The sequence below is a fragment of the Maniola jurtina genome, chromosome 15 (assembly GCF_905333055.1).
Source record: "Maniola jurtina chromosome 15, ilManJurt1.1, whole genome shotgun sequence".
NCBI lineage: Eukaryota > Metazoa > Arthropoda > Insecta > Lepidoptera > Nymphalidae > Maniola > Maniola jurtina.
Window position 1 is genome coordinate 5,778,663 of NC_060043.1, and position 26,119 is coordinate 5,804,781.

General features: G+C 35.4%; 1 protein-coding gene across 4 annotated transcripts in view; it reads left to right on the forward strand.

The window, feature by feature from the left end:
- The window catches only part of LOC123872324 (kazrin), a 167,319-nt gene that overhangs the window by 69,905 nt on the left and 71,295 nt on the right, over positions 1-26,119 (forward strand). For 3 of the 4 annotated variants that reach the window (XM_045916537.1, XM_045916538.1, XM_045916539.1), the window contains exon 2: positions 14,914-14,970. The exons of the other annotated variant lie outside the window; for it this stretch is intronic. The gene's annotated coding sequence lies outside the window, so the exon portion shown is untranslated. The remainder of the gene's footprint in view (positions 1-14,913; positions 14,971-26,119) is intronic. 4 annotated transcript variants of the gene reach the window in all.

The window sequence follows — 26,119 nt, forward strand, 5'->3', positions numbered from 1 at the left end:
CTTTTCGTGCGAGATTTTTGTTTTTAAGAGCAAGGCTTCAAATTTCCGACAGTCATAAAACCGTATGACGGATGGCAAGGCCATCTCACGCTCCCTCAAAATAGATTTTTAATACACGTAGCTCCTTTTGTCCCTGCAGCTGTGCTAGTCGTTTCAAAATCTATTTTTCCCCTTATCTGTATTAGAATGCTAGTATCAAACCTCCTACGCCTATCTATTATACCCTCGGGCATGACCATAACTATTTAACTCAGGTATCTCTTTGTTTAGTGTACCCCAAACTACCTGTTTTCTGTCCCTTTTAATACTCTAGTTTTACCTATCCTTCTAGTTATCTACATAGTACCTAAACAAATGAATGGCATTGTAGTTACCCTTAACTTTACCAGTATGAACGTCTATTAATGTATATACATTATTATATGGAACTGCCCCTATTATGTACGGTCCTTCATATAAGCGCATGAATTTTTTTGTCAACTTTTTATCCGCATCTGACTTCGTAAAAGTCTTAAGTTTCACTAAATCTCCGATTTCGAATTGTATTAACTTATGATTTTTGTTATAATGTAATTGTCTACTTTCGGCCGCCTTATCTATGTTTTGTCGTGCCTGCTGTCGAATCTGTTCTAACGATTCACCCTGTAAGTCTGCCCTCACCGATGAGTCAGTGTTGAAATCAGTCGATAGCAGAGTACGTTTTCCATATATAATCTCGTTTGGCGAATATCCCGTTGTAGTATGTATTACCTGATTGTAACAATCTTCTATATCCGATAATAGATCTACCCATGAACGATGTGATTTGTCGCAATACGTCCTGAATAATCTACCTAACTCTTTATTAACTCTCTCTGTTGAATTTGGCCGTGGATTTCTAACAGATGTGTGCGTTAACTCGATACCTAGTTGGCGAATACCTAACTCGAAAACTTTTGAAGTAAAGTTCGCGCCTCTGTCTGAACATAATGTCTTAATTGTGACCTGCTTATGAAACTTTTTTACACAAGTTAAAGTAGCCTTCCCACTAGCCTGGCGTAGTGGGTATAGTCTGATTAACTTACTATAAGCATCTTGCATTACGAATATGTATTTAAAACCAAATCGTCCTGCCGGTAAAGGTCCAAAAATATCGCAAAAAACTCTCTCTCCTATTTCCTTCGCTATTACAGTTTTTATTGGCCCCGTGTGCGTCTCCAAAGCATGTTTTGACTTTTGACATGTCTCGCAAGCTCTTACAACACGACCTATTTTACGAGACATATTTGGGAAATAATATTGACGTTTCATCAGAGCATAAACCTTGTATCGCCCGAAATGACCTACTTCTTCATGTATGCTAACTATCAAATCCCTTAGTATGTTCTCGGGAACATATAACCTTAAGATATCCCCTTTTATGTCTCTTCTATAAAGAATCCCTTCTTTAAGCACGTAGTACTTTGATTCAGAAGCGTCTGCTGTTTGCACGCGTCTAATTATCTCACTAGCAGTCTTGTCGCGACTTTGATAACTACCTATCTCTCTCCATCGCTCCCGCACTAATCGTCCTAATGATGTTTTAAATAGATTCATTTCAGGCCCCGTGGCCTTGTTAGTTAATACATCAGTGGTCCCCTTTAAGTGTCGAGACAATACGTCTGCTACAATGTTTAATTTACCTTTCACATGTTCGACTGTGTAATTAAATCGCCCTATATAATGTACCCAACGTATCATCCTAGCGCTCAATAGTTTGCACGTCTGCAAGAATATCAGGCTTTTATGATCAGTCCTAATGACTAAATTCGCTCCTCTCAAATATGTTTCAAACTTTGACAAACTGAAAATGATGGCCCATAGTTCTTGTTCAGTAACTGTCCATTTGCGTTCTGTCTCTGTCAATGCTTTACTACAGAACCCTAATATTTGTTCTTCACCAGCTTCATTCAATTGATAGACATAACCCGAAACCCCCAAATTACTGCTATCGGTTTGTAAATAATAAGTTCCCTTAGGATCTGGGTGTACAAGAAGTATCGTGTCTATAAACAATTTCTTGACCCTTTCAAAACAATCGTTAATTTCCTCTGTCCATGACCATTTCGTATTTTGTTTTAATAGGTCACACAGTGGTTTAACCTCTTCGCTATATTTTGAAATAAATCTTCTGAAATAATTTATTAATCCCAGAAATCCTCGTAATTGTTTTATAGTCCGAGGTATAGGGAAGTCTAATATGGCTTTAACCCGTTCAGGATCCATATGTACCCCGTTAGTATTTACTATGTGTCCTAACAACTTTACCTCTACACATAAGAACCGACACTTCTCTAACCTTCCAGTTAAACCTGCGGTTTCTAATTTATCTAACACTCGATCTAAATGTTCTAAGTGTAACTTTATGTCCCCCGTAGTGAATATGACTATGTCGTCTAAATAGTTTACGCAAAACTCTCGTACTCCTACTAGGATATAATCCATTGCTCTCGAGAACCCTGCTACAGAAGTTTTTAAACCTTGAGGTAAAACATTATAAGTATACGTCTTCCCCATGAACGAGAACCCAGTATACTTCCTAGAATCTTTATGCAAAGGTATTTGAAAATAGGCATTATTCAAATCAATTAAACTGATATAATTTACTCCATGAAAGGATTGTAAAATCTCAGATGTGAGTGGAGGCGCGCCCGCGTCACCTACCATTTTCTTATTCAACTCTCGTGCGTCCAATAAGAGTCTTATTGACCCATCTTGCTTCTTAGTGAAAGTGAGAGGACTACAGTAAGGAGTCGCTTCCTGTCTGATCACGCCTAGTTTTTCTAACTCTTCTAATTCGGTTTTTACCTGTTCTCTATACGCCAAAGGTACCGGATAACTGTGTTTTACAAAAGGTGTTTCGTCTAATAGCTCAATAACGTGTACGTACTTGTTTGTCAAACCTAAACCTTCCGTAAATACCTTACAGTGTTTGTTTAACACAGGTAGTAATAATTCCTTTTGTTCATTACTTAAGTTCGCGTCATCTAATTTTAATCCCTTAAATTTCTCATTATCTAAATTCATGTCTGATACACTTTGTTCCACTGGCCTAGAGTTTTGATTTAATATTAAATTAATCGTGGCTGCGTTCGTCTCTCCCCCTAACCTTTCGATTTTGCAGTCCGAATTCAGCCTAACACAAGACCTAACGCCCATATGTACAATAGTCAAAGTGTGTTCACCATTACAGTTCACTATTCCTTTTACCCGCTCTAACCAATCGTATCCTAGTATCAATGACCTAGGAAGACGTCGCATAACTAGTACAGGTGCTTCAACTAAAGTACTACCTAACTGAAACTCTATTAGCACTAACCGATTTGTGCTTTCACTTCGCGATCCAAACGCGCCTTGTATTTGAATTGCTGGAATAGCGATCTCTGGCAATGTCCCATGTTCTCTCAGAATAGAGTCGTACAATTCCCTAGTTATTCCACTAATCTGACTTCCCGTATCTATGAGTGCACTCATACTTCTTCCATACAATCTAACACATACTTCAGGTAACCTAGGTAAAGAATAATCAACACTCACATCGGTTTGTTCATCTAATTCATGATACATTGTGTACACATTCAAACCTCTCCTCATACAAGTTTCACAAGTCACGCCTAACTCATTACACTCTGTTACATTTTCAAACTGGTTTTCCAATAAGATTCCTATACTCCTAATTTCAAATTGACTACTATACTCGTTATAATCAACGCCGCCTCTTAATAACCGTTTAAGTCCCTTATCTCCGGTCCCCAAACTCTGTCCTGGCTTCCATCCACTATTAATTAAGATCCTATAGACTACACCTGTCCTTTCGTGATCTGAGGTCTTTCTGACGCCCGTGCCACACAAGAATAACTGATTTGACCTCGTTTGTGTTGGGCATTCTAGTTTTTTGATGATCCCTCCCCCACATTCTTAGACACAGTAAGATCCTCGCCCTCTTTCACGAACGTGATAGTCGGCCTAATTTGTTTAGATTCGGATACCGTAGGCCTGTTAAAGTTAACCCTAGAACCTAATCGACCACGATAGCCGCGTCCCCTCGTCGAATTTCCCCTAGCTCTCCAACTTCTTGTTGACATTGTTGCTACAATAGGTCGTCTCGATGATGACTCATTGTATCGTCTACCTCTGTAATTATTACTAACGCTACCTCTCGTAAATTGCCTAGGTTTTTCAACAATATTTTGCTCTATGTTTCGAAGAAATTTCGCTCCGTTCATGATGTTAACTTCCTCTGTTCTAGTAAACCATAATCGCTGTATATCTATAGCATAATGTCGCATAATAGAATTGACCAAATCTCTCTCACTAAACGCAATAGTTAATGACTGCATTGATTCTGCTTGCTCAGCAAAATGTTCGGACATCGACATTCCCGAATCGCTTGAATATACCGCATTAATCAATTTATATCTTATAGATTCCTGAATTTGTTCGGTCCAATAATTTCGTCTAAAATCAATCTCGAAGTCAGCGAACGTAGTCCAGCCCTTCGAATACAAGTCCATAACCTTCCGAGCATGCCCCGAGATGCAACCTAACGCTATATCTATTTCGCGATCTAATCCATTTACCGCCCTTATATATTTCTTTAATCGTTTTAGAAAAACGATGGGGTTAGTGAATGGTTTTCCGTCGAAATTTGGTTTAGTTACTGACGGCTGTACAACATATAAATTCCGGGTCTCAGATAATGTACTTGTGCTCGCGGTTTCAAGATTTGACCCCTGCCTATCAGATTTTTCATTTTCATTAATCCCGTTCGACTCGTGTGAAGAAACGCTCGCGATTTCATTTGAACCGGTATTTGAATTTAACTGATGTAATTTTGCTTCGAATTCGGTGATTTTTTTCAAAATCAACTCTAATGTAGCATTCCCTAAGGTCGTTGTTTGCTCGCTCGATTCTACGGTACTAACATCGCTTTGCCCCGCACCTACTTGCTTTGTTCTACGTCCTTTTCTACCTGAAGACATCCTTTTTTTTTTTTTCAATTTGACCCTATTTCTTTTACCTACTTTGGTACTATTTTAAATTTTATTTGAATAACTTTCATAAGTCGCGAAGCCGTATTTTTAATACTAATATAATACTGATACTAATTGCAATCACATGTTTGGGTCTGCTTCGATTATATGCATTCTCAGAGTTTGAAAAAAATTAAGCCTGAGAAATAAGCAAGGAATAATAGCTCGATCTCTGTAGTATCTTCTGAAAACCTGTAAATTTTACATTTATAAGACATACAGCTTATTTCTGCTCTCCTGCTCCCCCTATACATAAATAAATGTAAATGTACAACATATAAATATAAAACAACATGCAGTGTGTCCTTAAAACTTATAATTTATAAATAGCAATGTAAGTTTATAAATTTTTCTCTCTCAAATACCCAATCACAATTTCTACGTTGTGTTATTTTTATGTTAATGTAAATCTAGTCATATCGTTATTTCGAATACGTACATAGATCCCTGGTCACTCGGCATCAAATTTCTGTGATGGTACGCTGTGATCGTCTATACTAGTGGTTAAGATTAGGCATTATGAAGAGATAAAATAAGAAATAAACTCAGCTGAATTATAGAAACACCTAGGTATTTAAGTCATGAGTTATTTACAAGTAATTAATTGGTACAGTACGTTGGGTGAACACGTAGACTTCTCGACCAGCTAACAGGTTTACACGGATTGAATTATAAAAAATTAATGTAAAATTTCAACTCCTCAAAATAGATATAATGAGTGGAGAGATTTGCTAATTTAGAACGTCCTGTTAGTGTGGAAAATCAGTTGATACGTGTATTTGCCTTATTTAGGCCATCGGTTTGAGACCAACCGGCATTCCTCAAGCACGGGGGGAGCCCTACACTGAAATCTCAGTCTTTTAGCATTGTTATCGGGGCACAGCACTTGGACTCTCCTATTTCGCTGCGAAGCGTTTTCAATTTGCCTAGGTACGGAAACCTAGGTTCTTTTCAATGAGCTCTGGGCTCGCCCCAAAACCATGGTATTTTTGTATATTTATATATTTGTTTGATTGATTGTCAATAAATTGGCCAATTTATTAGTTCGGAGAGTCCAGCTGTATAAAGACATGACGTGTTTGCTTTGTGCCGGAATCTCGCTGCTGGTACGTCACCAATCAACCATGTACCATAATATAATATCAAGCAAAGGAATTACAAAGTACAGCAAAACTAGTATTTTTATCTATTCAAAACTCGGTGATTCACAAATTCAGCTGGCGTCGGTTTTAACAGATAATGTTACCTAAAATGCTGTTTGGGAAGGATCGGTACACAATAAAAAAAGGTACCTACCTGCCTCGCCATCTGCCCTCTGGAGGCAGCGTGTACTCCATTGTCTCGTTCGGGGTAAGTAGATGAAATTTAGCTATGACTCGAAAGTAAAAAGGTCCCTTTGTCTTTAGCCTGAGATTCGAACCCAGCCAACTCTATTATCTTTAGTAGTGTAGAGCATTCTTGGTAAATTAGGTACTAATCGTTTTGTGAAAATAGAAGTATAAGGAAAAACCATCGTGAGAATTTCACATCCCTAGAGTTCTCTCAAATGTTCTAGTTCATTCATAACCATATAAAAGATTGATCATGATGATGATAATGATGCTTCGTCCTAACTTTTGTGATCAACTTCCACTAAATGACGTTATTTTATTTACTCAATTTCAATACTAATTTCAATGTAAGATGGAAGAAATTTGTATTTCTTAGTTCCATAGTAAGTACTTTTATTTAGGTATGTATTAGAGAGAGAAAGTCAATATTGAAGGTTATCAAATTAAATATGCACACATGTGACTTAAGTTTGAGCTATATCAAAAAATCAAATGAACCATAACTAATAAATCTTTAACTTGAATCTCCTTTCAATATTCACTACTTCATATAGGTATAAATATAGCAATAAAAGAGGAAAATAATATTCATATAATTTATTACTGGTGAATAGATTTTCTACTACTCACTCAGTTTAAAAACAAATATAGAAGAGAAACTGAATTTATTATTTAGACTGGAAATTAAGTAACTTTATTACATTAATTAATTCCCGGCCGAATATTTGCTTCCTAAGCCATACTAATTATTGAAAGGGAAAAGCAAATATTCAAACAAAAAAACCCTTTCGGCTTTATATAATATTATGTACATCATTTTATCTAAAATACACACATGCCCACATAATCAATAGAGATATTATCTATAATTCTTACTTCTATAATAAAGTAAATTCTAAGGACACACATTATGCGTAAATTATAATATATTCATTATTTATTCTAGATATATTTGAATCCTAGTTCCACAAAGAGAAATGTCCCATTTCTATAATTTTGGATGCAAATCTAATAGTTATACACAATATTGTAACACCTCCTAATATCCAAATAATAATATCATCTCTAATTTAGTTTGTAAAATAATTCTTTACTCAAGATTTTTGGAACTGATTTTCAAATAATCTAGTTTAAAATTAAATGTAAATTAGTACATCACCATATATCAGCTTCTGCTGGTCCGGATACACACTATTTTATTCTATTTATAATTTACTATCATTAAACTACACAATTTCAATATATTTCTACACTTAATGTTCACTGTTAGGCTCTACTGCACGTTGAGCCAGACCTCAATCGAATGTTCCTCTCGGTCCCCCAGTGTAGACTTAAAACGTCCACACGGATATCTTTGTCCACGCCCATGATCTGAAATGCAAAAAAAAACCCAGCGAAATTTCGGTTTCTGATTGGTTCACTCTTGCGCACAGAATTACCCTGGCTGATGGCTAATTGGCTGAAAATAAAATGTATTTCAAACTTCCCTTAATGGGCCGTACCTTTTACTTTCTCACGCCCTTGCCTTGCCTAGACCACTCGCATAACACGTGATTACAATTTTGTACACTTGTAGAGATTTCTAAGTTAAAATTTACGACTTTTATCTAATTTATGACCGACCCTAACGCAATTTAGCTTTAGAGCAATTTATTTTGCCCTTTTGTTTTTTATACTTCCTTTCCTACAATTACTCAGAATCTTAACTAATTTATTTCTTTTCGTGCGAGATTTTTGTTTTTAAGAGCAAGGCTTCAAATTTCCGACAGTCATAAAACCGTATGACGGATGGCAAGGCCATCTCAGTTTTACATAAATAAAATGTTTATGCAAAAACTTTCAATACTCAAGGGAAAAAGGTAACAGAATAGCAGCGCAAAATGTAAATTAGTTTTCTATTAATTCCTTAAGAACGCTTTTTAAATCAATAATGCTTCACCAGCAACACTCATTGGTTTAAAGCAAAACTTTTAGCAAAGGATTTTTATCTTACTTTAAACATTTATAGTAAGTACTATAGGTGCACTAGATTATGCACGCGGCTTCGTTCGCGTGGATTTAGATTCTTAAGAATCCTGTGGGAACTTTTTGATTCCGGGATAAAAAACATATTACATGTATCTGTTTTCGGGATGTAAATCATCTTATTACCAAATTTCGTCAGCATCGGTAAAACTGATGGTCGTAGAAAAATGACATACAGTGAGACAAAAATACAGATACAGCGATAAATGAATATATGAAAAGTTTACATAATAATTGTGTGAATTATTATCTAGGCAAGTATAGTGATTTAAGACTTGCAGTACGTAATAAATGAACCCGTCTAGTGTTCATCCATGCAAGTCTAGAATAAATGAAGTCCTAAAGTTTAACGTATGTCCGCACATTCGGAAGCTGACGTTTAATAAATTTCGGTTTTAGAACTTAGACGCTCGGAAAATACTTATAATATAATTCAAAGTAGGTACCTACTTAACAACCTATTAAGCTATCAACTAATCAAAGGCTAACTTATCATTTAACAGAATGGATTCCTTTGTTTATATTCAAATATCACTAATTTTTCCTTTCCTCTCAATAATTATATCGATCTAAACGGATTTGTAACTGGGGAGAGGGGGTGGTATTTTAACCTATGACCTTTCTAATTTCACCCCTAAACCGTTACAGTATTAAGGGTGTCAAGAAAAAGAAATGGAAAGATTTTTTTATTCAAATAAACACTTACAAGTGCTTTACGTCAAGTGAACCTTTCACTGGTTCAGAATCTACTCTAAGGTCAGGAAAGGTTAGGCCCAATAATGAAATTGAAATTTAATAAAATGACAGACCAAGTGCGAGTCGGACTCGCGCACCAAGGGTTCCGTATTCGGGTATTTTTTTTCGACATTTTGCACGATAAATCAAAAACTATTATGCAATAAAAATAAATAAAAATTTGTTTTAGAATGTACAGGTATAGCCTTTTAAATAATACCCCACTTGGTATAGTGCACATTTTATTTTATTTTAATGACGTTACCACAAATTCATGGTTTTCGGATTTATTCCTTTACTTGTGCTATAAGACCTACCTACCTGCCTTTCGTGATTCTAGGTCCACGGGAAGTACCCTATAGGTTTTCTTGACAGACACGACGGACGGACGGACAGACAGACAGACAACAAAGTGATCCTAAAAGGGTTCCGTTTTTCCTTTTGAGGTACGGAACCCTAAAAAACACTCTCCGCAGATGGGTAATGGTAAACCGCTGTTTAAAATTTGTATCAACAACGTAGTTAATGTAATGGCCCGAAACACGAGCGAGCACTTAATTTGCGAAAATCAATTTACGAATTTCCACGAGAGCTTAGCTATGTTGTAATAAAGATTATACTCGTAGACTCAGCGAATACGGCCAAGGCTGTTCATAAATTGTTTTGGTGTTATTTATTTTTTCAATTAGCTTAAATAAATGTAATAAGTACTTTGTATTTAGAATGTATATAAATATAATATACTAACTTTTGTCCATAAATAAATAGTATATTAGTATCTAAAAATCAGTCTGCTAATTGTTTGAGTTTGTCAACTGATAGATTAGGTACTGTTAGATTAGATAAAAACATTATTGCACACAAAACATGAAATAACCAAGACAAAACAAAGAAACTAAAAAAAATTGCATGCAAAGTCGGCCTTATTGCTTCCACTTGACTTCTTGGACTGATATTGTAGGTTGGTAAATCAAAATTTTGTCATAACACGTACAGGTTACTCATACTTGATACTGTACTCCTCGTATTCGGGAGGTCTGGAATTTGATTCCGGGCACGCACCTCAACTTCTTTAGCGGTGAAAGAATTTTTTTTCCCTTTTTATTCTGAGAGGAGCCCTGTACTCAGTAGTGGACCGTTGATGGGTTGATCGTGATGATGCTGTAATACTGCAGCATTATGCTGAGGTAGAGCCTTATTAGGTCACACACAAAACATTGTTCTTTGTTTTTCTAGTTTTAAGTTTAGTTGTTATTTTTTAGTATTAACATTTATTGTATCTTTATTTTATATTCTTTATTGTGATTTTGTAAAGATAAATAAACTTTTATTTATTTACTTATTATTTTATTATATAAAGTATAAATCAGATTCACGAAGCAAGCAAGTGCCCAGACCCAACGTTAATCGAAAGATACGCGGGTCTCTAGTGCTGAGTGTTGTGATTTTTAATTAAATCCCGCAATACTCGAGGAGGGAAGCAAATTGTTTTTGCAGGTACCTATACCGCCTTGATTGTAATCAGTTTATACTCTACTAAGTGATGCCTGCTACTTCGTCCACGTAAATTTAGATTTTTGAAAACCCCGTAGAAACTCTTAGATACTCTGGGATAAAAAGTAGCATATGCCTGTCTCGGGATGCAAGCGAAGTCACGGGTATAATTTAGTTAAGTATAAATATAAAAGTGTCTCTGTCTGTTACCTTGGCCCATCCGTTTAACCGATTTTGACGAAATTTGGTGCAGAGATTACGTATAATATGGAGACGGATATGTTGTAGTTTGTAGAAAATCAAATACTTGCTGTGAGATTTTAGAAAACCTAAATCTACACGGACAGAGTCGCGATCTTCACCTATTTACTTTTAAAAATGTTTTTAGAGTAAAAATTCAAAATCTTAAATTCTTAAAGAAAAAAAAAAACATCGTCGTTTAAATTCGAATTATTTAATTTTAGAAGAAATTTTATTGATTTTAAAGGAAACAAGTGTAAATTAAAAATTTATAACACCCCCGACGATCCAAAGTATCAGAGTTTTCCAAAACATCATTTTTTTTTAGATTATAGCTAAGAACACTCTCGATCAAGCCACCTTTCAAACAAAAAAAACTAAATTAAAATCGGTTCATTCGTTTAGGCGCTACGATGCCACAGACAGATACACAGATACACAGATACACACGTCAAACTTATAACACCCCTCTTTTTGGGTCGGGGGTTAAAAATAGCAACTACAAAATATATTTCTTAAAACAAATATTTCAAAGCAAAACTTTAACATTTCAATATTGAATTACGCCTGCACCACTGAACTTTTATTTAGCGTTAAACCGGCGATCATATTTCATGCAACATATTTCCCTGGAAGCAAGTGCTATATTATTTCCATTAATATTATCGTAAATTGAACAATTGAAAAGAGCAACCGCCGAGTTTCTTGCTGGTTCTTCTCGGTAGGAACGGCATTCCGAACCAGTGGTAAATTATTTGACGATTCAAAAGCACTTGTAAAAGTTTATTTGAATAAAAATCTATTCTATTCGATTCTATTGGAAATATAGTAATCCACTCTTACAAAAGTGAAGTGTCTGAATTGGCGACTTTATCTTTATTTATTAACGTAAGTTCGCTTAACTTTAGTTTAAGCATTTAGAGCGTTTTTCCACTGACCACCACACGACACGATTTGAGTTCATAATACGCATCATGACATACTGCACAGGTACTGTCGTTTGTCCAATACGTCATTCAGTTTTATACGAGTGACGATTTCAACAACCACACATGAGTCGCGGCTTGTGGTCTTCACGACAATCATGTGGTGTTTCGTCGAGTTTTTCGTACAGCATATCGTCATTACTCATTATCTACCTACCACATTTTGTCCTGTCGTACGGTGGTCTGGAAATACGTCTAGTATTTTCCCAAAAAGTTTGACGTTTTTTAAGTATTGTTTTCTCCTCGCCGCTGACTGAAATATTATAAACTCATATAAGAATAAAAATACATCAACTTCTGCCAAAGTACTTATTCAGTAAAAAGCTTTTATAGGGCTAAGGGGTGAGACTTTAAAAGGTTTTTAGGAACATTTCAAGTTCCCTCGCAATTAATAAGCACAAAACAGATTGTGAAATATGGTATACCTACAATTATTACCAATGTAAAAGCTTTGGGGCCCTTAATTAAACTTGGCCAGGTTGAAAGGGTGGTTGATTAAAAAGGAAATTTTCTCGCTGTTGAGGAATTACGTCATTGCCATGATACCATTTTTAACACGTTATTTGCCAAAGGTTTTGCATAATTAAATTTATCCACTGACTCTAAGCTTTTATCTGGCCACAGAAGAATTTTGTGTTTATCAATATGTTTGTCAGTAGGTATATCAGTTCCCTCAGATTTCCAAGCCACTCTACTGATTTTGATAACATAATATTTACGCGTCGTCGCGGGCATAATCTAGTATGAAAATACTTATTGACCGTCCATCCCGGCCACTACTACTTGTACAAATAACTTTGTTAGAAAATATAGTGACCGAGTTTTATTTTTTAAACTTTATCTTGTCTACCAAACAAAACTTCTACGTACGGAAAATTGTACTCAAACTTTAACAATAAAACTGATGACTATAGTTCTATTTACCTTAGTTTTCTAAACAAGGTAAGCACAAATGGATTTAAATCCATACCAATATTATATGTACCTATGTCTGTCTGTCTGCTACCTTTTCACGTCCCAACAGCTTGACCGATCTGACGAAATTTGGTTGACGCTTAGCTTTTATCCCGGGGACGGACATAGGCTACTTTTCATCCCGGAAAATCAAAGAGTTCCCACGGGATTCCCAAAAACCCATCCACTTAACCGATTTGAATGAAATTTGGTATCGAGGTAGATTGCGTCTCTGTAATTGACATAGGCAACTTTTATCCCGGAAAATAAAATAGTTCCCACGGGATCTTTAAAAACATAAATCCACGCGGACGAAGTCGCGGGCATCCTCTAGTTCTATATATTCGTATATTATTCAAACAGGTATCGAGTAGAGGCGTAAGTACACTAACTACAACATGCTCGAAATTTTTATAGTTCTCTCGGAATAGTAAAAAGTTAAGATACTTTTTTAACTTTTTGTGTAAGAGTTGGAAAGAGAAATAACGATAAAGGCGTTCAAGAAGTGTTTAGAATAATATTTGAGTTTCACGTAGGAAATAGTTTGAGCTTTTATTGCAAAAGGTTTTTTGTTGAACTAGATTTCATGCCCACATATTTACTCTAAGTACCTATCTCTAGTTGCGTTTTATTACCATAGAGTCACGAGATCTTTTTATGGATAAAATTCTTCTTCTTCATGGGGTCCTCTATTGCAGAAAGTCAACAATTCTATTTTTTGTGTTTCTCAGTATGTATCGTTAAACAGTTATGCAAATCTTAATTCCAGTCCACTTATACTTCTTTCACCTTCCTATCCCTCTTTTTCCTTTTTACCCAGCCATAAGTGCCTGCAATATGCAGTACCTGCCGAGTCGCGATGTGTGTTTGAGGTACCCACGATATCTAGCAGTAGGTATTTGATGGTTTCAACCAAACGTTCTGTCCTTCTTCATTCGGGTAAGGTGTTTAACTGATGAGCATACGTCCTTATTTTTAAGGTTTAAAGGTACTAATAAATTTTATAGACCAACTCAATCTTTATGAGCGTAGAAAAAGTTGCAACATTAAATGAAAATTAAACAATTACTTATATTATTTTAATAATCGTAAATTATGGTTACGCTCGACATAGCCGACTTCCACATCAATTAACTACAATAAATAAAAAATGTTAAACAGTATGCGCATATTATTATAAATAACCCAAAATATTTAAATTGTGTAATTTTTGCGAGAGCGAAAACACAAATTTCCATATTAAATAAAACATGCAGCTGAAATAAAATGGAAGCAATTGCAAGCTGCTACCGATTTTTGATACGTTTTCTCTTTGTGCACATCTATGGCTCCGAATATGTTATGAATTCTGATAAAATATGAGAATCTTACTCAATGCAATAAGGTTTTTGTTTTACCTAAAAAGGATTTATTCACAGTGAGCTTCAAAAAAAGTTAATTTGGCTTTCATTTGAATATTAACCAATCAAATTCAATTAAGTTCTAGGAACATGTATCTGAACCCTACCTGTGGTTTTCCAGATCGTTAAAATATTTTGTTTTAAAGTCACACGGGCTCAAGGATTTACATACAAATCTTTAAGCCCGGCTTTGAAACATTTTACGGAAATCTAGAATACCAAATATGGAAACATAAATAAATAAATAACTCAGTTATTTTTGCTATATGTTTATTGGTTACTTGCGTCTTCTTTTCCTTTGTTTATCTATTTGTACTCGTAGAAAATATTTTTTGTAATAGAGACAAGAAAAACGTTCTCTGAAGTTTAATTAAACAGCTCCTGAAAGAGTTTTTCTCAAAAGGCTCTATTATTAAACAAGCTTGAATGTCTTGTAAATTTTAAAAAGTTTTGTCTAGCAAATTGCATTACAGTATCTATAAAAATAGTAATTAGGTATTCTGTAAGAAGGTATTCTGTAAGAATTTTTATGACCTTTTATGACTTTTATGACTTTCCATAATTTTTTAAATATCAAAATTGACACTAATAAAAGTGATTAACTACTTAAGATATATGTTAAATTTTTAGTAAATTCCAAGAATAATAATTCTATTATGTGTTTTGTGTATTCTATAAACCAATTTTTTTTTTACAGAAACGACAAGGGAAACGAAAGTTTAAAGCAGAAGCTACGAAAATTTTAAATTTTTGAGTAAGTACCTACGCACTTATAAAGCACATAAAGTAAAGTAAAAGTAAAATATTCTTTATTGTACACCAACAAGACATAGTAATATATAAATAACATTATAGATTTATGTACAAAAGGCTTACTTAGTTCACACTTACTTAGTTCACATACTTAGTTCTTTACGAACAAATTGCTCTCATTGACATTGAATGTTTAATCCTAACCTACTTTTGTCTGTTTACATATGGTGCAAATAAATGAATGTGGTACTTATTACCCTACTTTGTAAGACAACGTTTAATAAATTTTCCGGACGTTATGGCTTTATTTCACTTTTGGGTCGCACGCGTTAGCAGCAATGGATTGTGGTATGATAACAAAGGTTTAACCGCCCTTTTGTATGGACAAAAGGGTATCTTGGACTACAAACTTTTCTATAGCAACAGTGAAAGAGGCTCCATTGTATGGATAACGGGCACTGACGCATCTCTTAATCGCAAAGCGTGAGTAAAATTTATGACGTGTAAAACGTACTGTTTGAATAGGGCGCACATCCTACCCACAAACATTTGTCTGAACGGACAGATGTCCGTGAGTTTTGCTGCTGGTTTAACTTAACAATTATTAATAGATATTATACATACTCGTAATTCTTAAAATTATGAACTCGATGTTGAGATAAAGCTGCTCTCTGAAACACGTAGATCAATTTAATCGACCTCAATTAGTACTTATAGTAACTATCATCCACAATCAGTTTGATAATCTCTCTAAGGAACAGGTTCAACCACCGTTATTAATACTTAGCGAGAAACGAGTTGAGCTAAAACTAGAAACAAGTTGGCGAGCAACGAGAAGCGAGTACGTACTCGTAGTTGAGATAATTTTGACACTGGGCTATGTGCGAGTTTGACGAGCGATTACTCACAGCGGTCACCCAAGACATTTAATTACTACGCCCATCAACTCTTCCTCATCAAGTACTAAGCGAGCTGCGCGAGTGATTTGACCACCAAGAAAGGGGTCACTGAGCGAGTAAAAATAAATTACTTAGTTTATCTTCGATTATATCATCATTTCCATGAATTTTTTTAACAATACATCATATTTTGATATAAAATATTTGGTAAAAAAATGAATAATTTATTATTGATATTAATAGGTGTGATAATGTAACTATAATAAAACATAATACTCAATCAACTTTTCTTATTGAACATCCGAGATTTTTCTGTTAGTAAAGCACGATTTACACATTCCGAAAATCAATTCACGTGATCCTATGGGGGCTTAGTTGTGTTGGAATATAGATTATTCTCTCCCCTAGCGACAGGGCCTCCGGCACTGTACAGTGTACAACGTACATGCCTGGAGGAAATGTGGCACTCGAGAGCTGAGTGTTGTGATTCCCTGTTAGGAAGTGCTTGTTGTGTTGGGCTTTTCAATTTAACCCGGTTATAATCAGCTAGGGGAAAGCTTTACTGTGAAAACCATTTACCGTTTTTGGCGATCGCACATTTTTAGAGTTCCGTACCTCTAAAGGAAAACGGAACTGGAAGGAACGGAATCACTCTGTCCGTCTGTCCGTCGTGTCCGTCAAGAAACCTATAGGGACCTTCCCGTTGACCTAGAATCATGAAATGTGGCAGGTAGATAGGTCTTATAGCACAAGTACTGGAATAAATCTGAAAACTGCGAATTTGTGGTCACATCATTAAAAAATAATTAAAATATGTTTCAATTTTCAAAGTAAGATAACTATACCAAGTGGGGTATTACATGAAAGGACTTTACCTGCAGGTACATTCTAAGACAGATTTTTATTAATTTTTATGCATAATAGTTTTTGATTTATCGTGCAAAATGTTGGAAAAAATACCCGAGTACGGAACCCTCAGTGCGCTAGTCTGTCTCGCACTTGGCCGGTTTTCTTTAATATTATACACAGATTCCTCCTACTTTTTTGCTATAAGTACGAGTAGCTGGTTGGTTTTGTTAACGGGCTGACGAAGGATGAATTACCCATACAAACGTAATACCAAAATAATTTGTAATTCAAGATTATCTCCACCGTATTATGCGCTTATTTGGATTCAGATTGTATTGACCTAGGTATCTGCGGATATACATTTTCGAAATGCTTCAAGGAGATAGCAATAACCGGCCAATTTTTGTAATGCGCCTCGAGTTGAAATTGCAAGCGATGCTCCCCGAATTCTTAAGTACACTTGACAGTAAACTTCAACATGAAATTGAATGTGGAATCTATATATTTCATATTCCAAAATCCCTAAAATCTAATTTAGGTGGAGAAAACTGTTTTTGTTGTGAATTACCTCTGTAATTCAGGAATGATACAATTTACAGCACTCTTTGATGATCTCTGTAAGTATACGTAGTAATCTCTTGTTTTCCGTGCTCTTTTTTGGACACTTTCATACTTTGTCTTTAGGAATCTCATCTGAAAGGACTGTGAAAGTGCCCGGAAATAACATTCTTTTGTATGACTGATGTTAGCATTCGCTTTCGCTTACATTTGTCTAAGGACGTTTTTGCACCGCACAGCATGATTTTCGGTCACGATGTAACACAACCATGACACACTGCACACGACGCGACCGCGTTCGTGCGTTTCCACGAGTGACGATTCCGCAACCACACGGCCGGCAGTTGCGGCTCGTTGTCTTCATGTTCTTACGCTCGTCATATTGTGTCCTGAAACTAATTGTCGACAACTTCTTGCAATCCAAGCAGGATTGCAAGAAGTTGTCGACAATACTTCAGAAGATGGAGGAGCACAGCTCCCTGTACAGTTCGTCCTGTCGCTATATCGTCGCCACAATAAAACTTGTAACAACATAGCGGCACCGATGACACAGCCAAAAAGTCCACGTCCAAGTAAACGGTCCATAGAAATAAATATACGGACACTAGTAGTCGTCACGTCATTTTATCATGTCGCTAAAACCCTAAGGATTCGCAAATGGTCGCTTTTAACATATTGTTATGAAAGCATAATCCATTTCCGTCGACGTCAGAACGAAATAAGGTCCATATATTCTGGAAATTTATTAAACGTCACCTAACGGTACCACGTGCGTTAATCCTTCATTTATTTCAGCTACGCCTTCGCAAAGAGAGGATAATTTATTACTTTGTTTCTATTTAACTAATCTACATAAAATTGCTAGCTTAAACCATCCTACACAAAAGTTTTTTGCGACAAATAGGTAAAGAAATTACTTTCTCCATTCTTACGAGAAATATAAATAAGTATAATACTTATGTTTTTCTCATTTCATAAACCATAAACAATTTCACAGTAATTTCAGGATGGCCCATATAATAAAGTATTTAAGCAATAGATAAAACAGTAAATCATAGATATACTTATTAATATACAGGGTTAAGAGCTATTGAATTCAAAGTATAAATTAGAAAAATAAATATGGAATGAAACAAATATATATGGAAGCATTACCCGGTACAGACTGCAGCCAAATATTATATGTACATGCTCTCTATAATACAGAGATTGCTATAACCAATCCTAATCTCTGATTTTTAAATAAAAAAGCCATGTCGTTAATTCATTACATTGTTATATTATTTGCCACTCAAGTGGATAAACTCATTTTCCTAAATACAAACAAGAATAATGTACATATTAACTCGTAAGCTCGGAAAACTTGAGAAGTTCGAGCGGCCTACAAACTTTACAAAGGTCATATTCGTTATGCCTAGATATGCCCGCATTATAACATGCTTTATGTAGCTTTTCATATTGTATGAGAATAATATGCTTTGTAAAGCAAACAAGATAACAATTTACAATGAAAATTTCGCTTTGGAAACTCGAATACAAAAGAAGAGTTAGTAGGTAGGTACATAATATTCTCGTGCTCTCTTGAATAATCTATACTAATAAATAAAATTGGAGTGTCTGTCTGTAATTTCGAAATAACTACCTCATATTAAGCTCATATGGTTATTTGAACGATACCAACACTGAATCACACGTTTTTAAAATTTTTGTCTGTCTGTCTGTCTGTCTGTCTGTCTGTCTGTTTGGAACGGCTGAACCGAGTTTGACGGGATTTTTACAGACAAGTAGAGGATTGACCAGGGCCTAAAATAGGCTACTTTTTTAACCGACTTTCGAAAAGGGAGTTGTGTTTTTCTACCTATGTACACCGAAATCTCCGAGATTTCTGAACCGATTTGCGTCATTTCTTTTTTAATCGATAGAGGAACTTTGCGACATTGTTTCATAAAAAATTTTGATTCCAACTCCTCAATCCTGATGCTGCAGGGGATCTGACCAATCCACGCGGGCGAAGCTGCGGGCATGAGCTAGTAATAATATAATAAATATGTAAGTCAAAGTATCTAACTTTATCTATAAGTATATGAATAGGTGTTTTGGCTTTTTTGTTGTGTGTATGTTAATTAGATGATAGATTTGGGACTTTTTTTGGGTTTTTGTGTTTTTGATGGTTTTGGAACTTTTTTGGATATTTTGTATTTAGATTGTGTGTATGTTAATTAGATGATATATTTGAGACTAGATGGATTAAGGTTTTTAAAAAGTATTCCGGAATAAAAAGTAAGTAAAATATAGTAAAAAGCCAATGTCTATCTCCAGGATACAACTTATCTTTGTACCTACAGAGTTTCGTTATAATCTGTTTTATGGATGGATCGTGAAAGCTAACAGATAGACTGACAAACTTTCGCATTTACTTATAGTTATTATATTAGTATGGATAAGGTGGGTTAAATAATTTAACACTGCTATTAAAACGAAATTAAAACATTACTTTAAAGTATAAAAGTAGGCTAAAATTTAAATTAAAACAGTCAAAATCAAATATTATTGAAGTAGGTATATGATGTGACACCTACACTTTTCACAATAATCAATTAATTTTGTAAAAAAATAGATTTTTATTTATTTTTATGCAAAATGGCGAAAGAAATACCCGAGTACGCAACCTCGTTGCGCGAGTCTGACTCACACTAGACTGGTATTTTTAACCCCAGACCCAAAAAGAGGGGTGTTATAAGTTTGACGTGTATATCTGTGTATATGTGGCATCGTAGCCCCTAAACTAATGAACCGATTTTAATTTTTTTTTTTTTGTTTGAAAGGTAGTTTAATCGAGAATGTTCTTAGCTATAATCCAAGAAAATCGGTTCAGCCGTTTGAAAGTTGTCAGTTCTTTTCTAGTTACTGTAACCTTCACTTGTCGGGGGTGTTATAAATTTTAAAACACTTGTCTTTCAATGTACTTGAATTCATAAATTAACCTTCGAACTACTGCGGTATTTTTTCAAATTAATACAAAAATCTGGTATGATATGACTAATTCATTATTTCGTAATATCATTCACGTAGTTTTACGAGCTTTATACAAAACTGGGATATCTGTGCACAAAACTACAATACTCCTGCGAAGTCAAGTAGTTTCAGGTCACGTCCACCCAGTGTACCCAGCATTGACTCAATTTGCATATGCAATTAACTTTTCGAGTTCGCAATAACTCCACAGAGTACACTTCAAGCAACTCGGAACGAACCGGCATTGTTTCAACATCAATACGATTAATACAAACAATGGGATGTAACTACAATTATTATTAAGGTCGGTTTTGTAAAATACAGATTTTTTTTCGAAAAATTAAAAAAAAAACTTCATACAGTACCTATTATTTTTTTAAGTTATTTTGTTAGAAATCGATGCAATAATCCATGTTAATTATACCTACGAATGTGAATGTGTATCTGTCTGTCTGTCAGCTAGATTTTCACGGCCCGTCCGTCTAACCGATTTTGACGTTTGGTACAGAGATAGCTTGCTTAGTTTGCTTTCATACTTTTAATTTAATTTTTTTTGTAGCCTCTTATTCGACAATGGGTCGTATAATTTAGATGAATTTATTGTACTTATAAAATGTTTTATTTTCCAAATTTATATAGGTCTCATCCCTGAGAAAATACATTTCCCGCGGGAAGGTATCTTTACCTGAGCGTAGCTCAGTTACCCAGGTACTTATAATAATATGTAAAGATGGTACATAAATGAATTACTTAGGTCATATTATCGCGTGTTGCGTAGAAGTGCAACCATACAATTTCGGCTTATTCTCATAAAATGCGTGTTATAATAAATATTTAGCATATTGTATTTATTTATTACGGAACGACCCACAGAATTACACACTTACATTTTTCATAATTATGTTATTCCTTGTATAATAACTGAATAGTTTTTGGATCTTTCTTATGTCGTAATACATATGCAAAGGTTGATTTCAAAAATCCGATTTTTTATGTATTGGAAATTGTGGTAGACTACTAGATCCTTTTACCCACGACTCAAGACTGCTTAATCTAGTAAATGGCTTGTCGTTACTTAATACCACTTGACCGCTAATAGAAAATCAAGATTGTTTGTATCCAGCTCTAGTTCTGAATGGGGGCCACTTCAAACAAATTGAAAGAATCCAATAGGCTAAGACTATTTCTGAGATCAATTCAAGTAGATCCAAACTAAGTAAACTACTTATGTAAAGTCAAGGCTGCACACATTAGTAGTTTACTTAGTTAGTTTGAAAGCATCTGTATGAAGGATCAAGAAAAAACATTAAAAACAGGACGATGATATATCCATACTTAATATTATAAATGCGAAAGTGTGCCTGTCTGTCTGTCTGCTACCTTTTCACGACCCAACAGTTTAACCGATTCTGACGAAATTTGGTACAGGGTTAGCTTATATTATGCTGGGGACGGACATAGACTTTTTAGCCCGGAAAATCAAAGAGTTCCCACGGGATTCCCATCCGCTTAATCGATTTGTATGAAATTTGGTACCGAGGTAGCTTGTGTCCCTGTTATTGAAATAGGAATTTTATCCCGGAGAATCGAACAGTTCCCACGGGATCTTTTAAAACCTAAATCCACGTGGACGAAGTCGCGGGCATCCTCTAGTTATCATATACTTACTAGGTAAATGCACGTATTGTATCGTACGTATTTCACCGAAGGAGGATTTATTTTAAAGTAGTTTCAATAGCTTCGGCGGCTGCCGCTCCGGAACTTGGCTCTGTTCTTGATAGATGCTAGAAACTACTGTTGTATAAATTATAGGGACAGTTTTCAGGAATATCAGTTGGAAAGTTATATGAATAAAAACTATCTTTTAAACTACTGACTAAAATTTTATTATCACACTTCACACTATAATATTATAAAGGCGAAAGTTTGTATGTGTGTGTGTGTGTGTGTGTGTGTGTGTGTGTGTATGTTTGTTACTCCTTCACGCAAAAACTACTGGACGGATTTGGCTGAAATTCGGAATGGAGATAGATAATATCCTGGATTAGCATATAGGCTACTTTTTATCCCGGAAAATCAAAGAGTTCCCACGGGATTTCGAAAAATCTAAATCCACGCGGGCGAAGTCGCGGGCATCGGCTAGTTTTTAAATAAATAGAATTTTAAAATATGGAATATATCCTACTAATATTATAAAAGCGAAAGTTTGTAAGTAAGTATGTAAGTATGGTTGTTTGTTACTCTTTCACGCAAAAACAACTAGACGGATTTAGCTGAAATTAGGAATGGAGATAGATTATACCCTGGATTACCTGGATTACATCGGCTTCTTTTTATCCCGGAAAATTAAGGAGTTCCCATGGAATTTTTAAAACCCTATATCCACGCAAACGAAGTCGCGGGCACCAGCTAGTATTTTATAATTAATTAGTCGTGCCCCTTAGGGTCAACACTCAACACATACTTATTAGCAGCGAATGCACACCATTTTGTTTCCTTGGTAGAATTAATTTGTGGTTTACACGGTGGAGAAATTTTAGATTTTCGCATCCATTCGCGGTCAATGTGTTTGAACTCTTAAGGATGAATGTTCGAAAATCCGTTTCCGGTGCTCACCTAAATTAAAGGGATAATTAAATACATTAAAAGAACTACTGTGCTTTGAATTTTACGAATAATATCTTAAATTAGTTAAATTGTTATTATATTATTTATGAAATGGAATATAATGATGCTTGCTGCACTTACGTTTGTACACGAAGCAAACCCCTAAAAATATTTTTTTTACAACTTATCAGTATTGGTGGAGGGCTTCAAAACCACTTTGCACTAAAGACAGACAATGCAGTCTATTAAACAAATAAAACTACATTAATAGCGCGCTGAGTGATGAAGCGCTAGGTAAGTTTAACTGGGAAAGTTTATTTATCTAGTCTACACTAAGGGAGTGTTGTTTCAAATTTCGCCAGCAAAGTAGAATTTATTTAGAAGTTTCAATAGGTTTCGTGGCTAGCGGTCCGGAGTCCGGAGCTCTCTGCAGCTGATGGATACTCGAGACTGTTTGTATCTGAACAGAAATGGTGCACTTCAAACGAATTGCCAAGGATTGGAACTTTAAATATAGAGTAGTTTTGAATCGCTTGGTCGCGAAGCTCAGTAGAATAGATTTTGAACTGCGTTACATTGTTAGTCGTTCTCCATTGTCGTACAAGACTTATTAACTAAACCAAGCTTAGCTTTTGACCTGGGCTTGACTCGTGTGAAATCCGGGACAAGCGGTGATCAGCTTCTACTCTACCGGTTTAGATCAAACGCAGTTCAATATAGGTATATAGGTCAGATTTTATTATTAAAAACTTTTGTTTAATTTTAATAGGTACAGAAGTTTTTGCGGTTTTATAATAGTAGAGTAGAATAATTTATTTAGAAGTTTCAATAGGATTCGTGGCTAGCGGTTCGGAGCTCTCTGTAGTTGATGGATACTCGAGACTGTTTACTGAGAGTTCCCTATGTTCTCAAAGGTGTATGAAGTCTGCCAATCTATACTTGGTTGTTGTGGTAATTCATTGGGTAGGTGATGCAGGTTTTTTAAATTCCGTGGGAACTCTAAAATTTTCCGGGATAGAAAGTAGCCTATGTGCCAGGGTATAATCTATCTCCATTCCTTTCAGCCCAATCCGTTCAGTAGTTTTGGCGTAAAAGAGTAACAAACATATACACACACCCTTTATAATATTACTGTGACAATTTAAAGAAATAATAACCAACATCGAGAGCTGAAGATCTATATGAAAACATTATTTTTGCAGCATCACAAACCCTCCTGACTCTGTAAATTATTCTATATTTAAAGTTCAGATCTTGGCTGGAATTCGTTTGAAGTGCAGCCTCTACGTTCAGGAGTAGACACAAAGTGTCTCGAGGGTCCGTCAACTGCAGATCCTCGCCTGGACAGCCAGCCACTAAACCTATTGAAACTACTTTGAAATAAATTCGACTTCACAGGAATTCGTAACACAACACTCAGTTTGAAGATCAAGCTTAAAACTTCTTCATGGAAGTTATTCTTTGTTGCCAGTGGATATTTGGTACGAGTATCACCTACGAGAAAATAAGTTAAATTAGGGGTCTAGTACTTTACTGAGTTTTTTGTTTCACCTAGAGCCGAGCCTAGAGCATTAAGAGTCAGCTACCAACTCTATTGAAACTACTTCCAAATAAATTCGATTTCACGGAAATTCGTAACACAACACTCAGTTTTTAAAGATCAAACTGAAATATTTCTCTATGAAAGTTTTTCTGTCTGTGCTGCAGCTTTGTCTACTAACTATTTGTCAGTCAACCTGCTACTATTTGTATCTAGTATATAGCAACAACTTGCAGAAGTTAGCTCTGGCAATTCAAGTCAAACTTTTATAAAACATGTCGTAATCATCATCAAGATCAACCCATTGCCCGCGCCGGCTCACTACAGAACACAGGTCTCCTCTCAGAATTATAAGGTTTTTGGCCATAGTCTACCACGCTGACTAAGTGAAGATTAGCAGACTTCACACACTTTTGAGAACATTATGTAGGTGGTAAAACTCTCAGCCATGCAGGTTTCCTAACGATGTTTTCCTTCGTCGCAAAGCAAGTGATATTTAGTTACTTAAAACGCACATAACTTTCGTAATAATACCTAGGTATTTATAAACAACGTAAGACGTGGCTGAATAGTTTAGTCAGTCTCAATTTAATTAATATAGCTACCGACTGCCAATTTTCATTAAACTTAAAGTTGCAAAGCCACCGAGCAACTTAAAATTTATTAATCCAATCAGTGCGCGAGGTTTGAAGGGAAAGCTTTATTAAATGCTCTCAGGAGTTCGGATAATTCCGATGGCTTATGGTAAAAGTTAGGGCTCGATATCGTTATGAGCTTCCGAACATCCAGGACACGTCAAAGCTGATCGCAAACCTGACAGACGATCCGCAAAAGGCGTTAGATCCGCATGTAATGATTTTCAATGACGTCGTATGTAGACACTCGGGATGCCCATACAAAGCTGACAACACTTCATTTAGTAGGTACTAGATGATGCCCGCTTCGCCCGCGTGGATTGGTCAGATCCCCTGCAGCATCAGGATTGAGGAGTTGGAAACCAAATTTTTTATGGAACAATGTCACAAAGTTCCTCTATCTATTCAAATAAAAATACGCAAATCGGTTCAGAAATCTCGGAAATATCAGCGTACATAGGCAGAAAAACACAACTCATCTATATTTTAAAGTCGGTTAAAAAAGTAGCCTATGTTACTCCTTGGTTAATCTTCTACTTGTCTATGAAAGCCTCGTCAAAATAGGTTCAGCCATTCCGAAGATTACTCCGTTCAAACAGACAGACATTTCAATTTTATTTAATAGAAAACCGAATGGATTTTTTAGTAATTGTAAGGGAAGCCATTAAACGATAAACACATAACTGCTAAGCTCTACACCCTTCTTATGATAAGTTAAATGCAAAACATTTCAGCAGAATCAGGCTGCTGAAATCGGACGCATCGAGAAAAAAGTTTTCCAAAAACATTCGAAATTCAATTCGAAAACATAGGTTCGTTTGTGATTGGTTGATCACACAAAATGTGAACCCCCCCCCCCCCCCACCCCCCCACCGCCTGAAATAACTACCCTCATGAAATAAATAAGTACTTTGTTATTTTGTTCTATCGTTCTATCGGATTCTAGAACTTTTAGTTTATCTCGTATCAGTGTGCGATCACCTTAATAGTGAGATTGAATTTGTGTCCATCATGACTTCGTTTATTACTTTATTCGTCGCTTCATCT